General features: G+C 39.8%; 1 pseudogene; it reads left to right on the top strand.

Annotated features, from left to right (window-relative positions):
- Positions 1–913: 913 nt before the first annotated feature.
- LOC103125850 (uncharacterized) lies at positions 914–1,352 on the top strand (annotated as a pseudogene).
- The last annotated feature ends 2,783 nt before the right edge of the window (positions 1,353–4,135 follow it).

The following is a 4,135-nucleotide window of genomic DNA, read 5'->3' as shown; positions in this document are numbered from 1 at the left end:
AGGAATTCTTGGCCACATAAAGACCAAGATTTAAATATTGCTCAGATGATAAAAGCATGTACTGAGGTACAGACTCAACCATATAAAGCACGTTATGGCTGCAGTAAACCAGGCCACAATGTGTGACAGGCTCAATACAGCCCATGCAAAACAAGGTTTGTTTTAAATATAATAATGAAAGTCATTTGCAAAAGAATTACAAGGTGAATCTTGAATGATTTAATTGTAAAGTATCTGGAGATAACAGATATTCCAAGCCTCCTTTAACCAAATGCCCACTCCGTAAGAGTCTTTCACTGGGTAATCCACTGTTCATCCAGAATTTATGCAGCAGATAATTCTCTGCCAGGAGACAAAAGTTAGGGCCCTGGCCCTCTGGCGGGCAAAGCAATGAAGACTGTTGGATGGCTCTGAAAAACAGTAACTTACTACAGGCATGAACCATAGCAGGTTCACTGTGCCCCTCTGTTTTAAACCTTCTAGTTTCTCTATGGGGACATGATTTATTTGTGTACTGGGATATGTATCATGTGTTCACTCAGATGTATCCTAGACATACTCAAATTTATTCTTGAAGCCACTGTTGAGTGTGATATGCTATAAGTGGACAAAACAGAAATTGTACCTACCAGTGTCTGGGGGGGTCCTCTCCCCAAAACTTTTGCTGATGTTTTGCTATGGTGCTCTAATTTAACTTCTCTAAGTGTTTAAGTGCATCCTGGAATTATTGATACTGACCATATAGGACAAATTAAAATTTGTCATTTCTTACTCATCCCAGTCACCTGCCCGTTCCCCTGGCACTCCATACCGGGCTGGAGGTCCACTGATATATCCACCATCGTGCAGCTGTCACTCTAACACCAGCGCCACATCTCGCTTGTCTAGCTCTAGTGGAAGGAAAAGGGGGTGGTAAGTAAGGAGCTCTCTCTCTACCATGGCTTGTACAAAGCAGACCGCCTGCAAATTGACCGGTGGTAAAGCACCGAGGAAGCAACTGGCTACAAAAGCCGCTTGCAGGAGGGGTGAAGAAGCCTCACCGTTACAGGCATGGTACTGTGGCATCGCATACAATCAGAATTATGAGAAGTCCATTGACCTTCTGATTCATTGACCTTCTGATTCGTAAACTTCCATTCCAACGTCTGGTGCCAGAGATTGTGCAGGACTTCAAAACAGATATGCGCTTCCAAAGTGCAGCTATTGGTGCTTTGCAGGAGGCAAGTGAGGCCTATCTGGTGGGCCTTTTTGAAGACACCAACCTGTGTTCTATCCATGTCAAACGTGTAACAATTATGCCAAAAGACATTCAGCTAGCATGCCACATACATGGAGAACATGCTTAAGAATCCACTATGGGGAGTCAGACGGTAGCGCAGTGGGTTAAACGCAGGTGGGGCAAAGCGCAATGATGGGCATAAGGATCCTGGTTCGAGCCCTCGGCTCCCCACCTGAAGGGGAGTTGCTTCACAGGCGGTGAAGCAGGTCTGCAAGTGTGTCTCTCTCCCCTTCTTTGTTTTCCCCTCCTCTCTCCATTTCTCTCTGTCCTATCTAACAATGACAACATCAATAACAACAACAATAATAACTAGAACAATAAAACAACAAGGGTAACAAAAGGGAATAAATAAATATATTTTTTACTATGATGGGAAACATTTCATTATTTAAAAATATATATCTTCTTCCTGTTATTGGTAGTTCTGAACGTTAGATATTTTTTTTCCATGGGAGTCAAAGGTGCCTAAGTATATAATTGCAAGTGGGAAATAGGGAACAGAAATAGGGTATTGGCAGTTTTTTCCATTTTCATTTGTGTGTGGATTTTTAACATAAATGCAGGGACATATAAAGCATTACTGCAGTCAAAATATTTCAGTGAACAACTTGTAGCAGTTCAACTTTATAATAACAATTATAAATAAACCTGTTAAATTTTTCTAGACAATGCCAGCATTTGGATTTTTTTAAAAAAGTAAATTTCTTATTGATGGCAACTAAATAGTGTTTGTGGTATTTTTATCATACAGTAGATTCTACCCATTCACTATACTTTCCTGAGTTGTCTTACATGCAAGTACATATTTTAAATGTTCTCTGTCTTCTGTGCTGTTCCTGTAAATTTGCTATTAAAATACATTAAAGTGTAAATAAATAAATAAAATTTGTCATTTGCCCTATGGCACCTGAATTGCACAGTCAATTCCTATACCCTCTTTATGAAGACCATCCAATTATCCCCCTAGGACTGATGGTGCAGATAGGCAAACAGTGTGCCCTACTTTGAATTTGGCTACTATTCTCACTTCTTTTTTCACCTAGATGCTAAGCCCTGTTAAATGATTTGATAGCTCTCTGGTGCAAGTATGTGTCATTGTTCTTTAATGCCTAGACTGGCAAGCTATCACTAGTGACTCCCCCCTCCTTTGTGGGTGTTTAGAAGACTTTCAGAAGACTTTGTAGCAATGAGTTTGTGGCAAATGGATTTTTCACATATCCCTCAGGTTAGAAAATTGAAATTTCTTCCTACCTCTGTAGATGTTGTTATAAGCTTTATACATGCTACCTGTCATAGAAGGCAACCCATGTTCGTGAACACCTCTACCTTTGCTGCTAAAGATATTCCTTATAATGTTAGACTGACAATGGCCCTGAATATGTTTCTAGATTATGGCTTATTTCTTCTAAGCATGTAATCAACATGCCTTACTACCTCATTAAATAAGCAATTGTAGAATGCTGTAATTCAGCCTTAAAGGAATAAATCTCAAACAGGAACAGGAGGATATAGAGAGCCTTACATATTTTTCAATTTTTGTACTGTATAATTTTAATCAGATAGCTGATAAACATATACTGACATTTCTCCACAGAGCTTCTATTCTCTCTCCAACAGATGTCTCCTCATGATTTTTTTCTAGCCTCTTTGTGATTGAAGTCAATAATATTAGTGCCTTAAGGTCTAGGGTATGTTTGTTTTTAGTTTGTCATTCATAGGTCTTGTTTGGACCCATGCTGTGCAGTTAAACTTTTTGCCTGCAAACTCCTCACTAGAACAAAATGAGCTAAGGCCTACATAGCAGCACTCCAACACCCTGGATGCACCATAATCCCCATACCCAGAAACCACCTGAATTCTTGGCTACCTCTGTTGGTCTCTGATCTGAGTTTGCAATAAGTGTTGGGCCATCGTTGGGTTAGATGCCAGACCAAAAGGTCTCTCTATGCTAGCAGGGCCTTCATCTGATACTCAGTTACTGTGTCCACATTTGGGGGGCCAAAGTCAAAGCTCACAGAGGGAACCTAAGACTCTGAGCATCTTGTCCATGTTTACACTAAGAAGGAGGAATTATTTTGACACAGCTCATGAATAGGAAATTGGGACTTGATTAGCATAGGGCTGAGGCTGACCATAAGATCATAATTAGCATAAGGCTGATGTCAAGCTGACAGACTTAAGTAAACCAAGTGATTTAACTTCCAGGCATCCAGAAATCTAGCCCTCTCTCCCTGATCTTTCTCCTGCTTGCACTCAGGCTGCATTGGCTTTCCTGGACCTACCATGATGCCTGTACTAGGAGAAAATATATGGAGCCGAACTATGGCAACTTATAGATTCATGGACCTGGTCTAGTCTTACCTCTACCAATAACTGCCTGTCTTGCTGTACCTAAAATATACTAACCTCTACTGCTGTACCACCATGTAACAAACCTGTTTTAAATCCATGCCAGCAGCAGCACCTCTATGCAGTCTTTTATTTTTTAATTGCAAACAATGATATTGTGTCCTTTGAGACAAAATAGATGGAACTGGTGGTAAGTATGCTTAGTAAAGTAAGCAAAGGGATGAAAGACAACTACCAGATGGTTTCACTCATATGTGGAATCTAGAATCTGACTTAGATGGACTTGCCAAAAAAAAAATAAAATAAAACAGAAATAAGCAAACTGTTTTATAAGACTTATGGGCACTCTGGTGGTTATCTTTGAGAGGTGGAAGAGTGGGAATACAGAACTTTCATGGTGGATGTAACAGAACTTTTATGGTGGGTCTGGTGTGGGACTATAAATTATAACCTTACAATCTTTTAACAAACTGTTAATAACAAAGAAAAAATTAAAAAACAATAAAA

Source organism: Erinaceus europaeus, chromosome 1, assembly GCF_950295315.1.
Source record: "Erinaceus europaeus chromosome 1, mEriEur2.1, whole genome shotgun sequence".
In the NCBI taxonomy this organism is placed as follows: domain Eukaryota; kingdom Metazoa; phylum Chordata; class Mammalia; order Eulipotyphla; family Erinaceidae; genus Erinaceus; species Erinaceus europaeus.
Note: the sequence above shows the minus strand (reverse complement) of the source record. Positions and strands in the feature narration are given on the sequence as shown.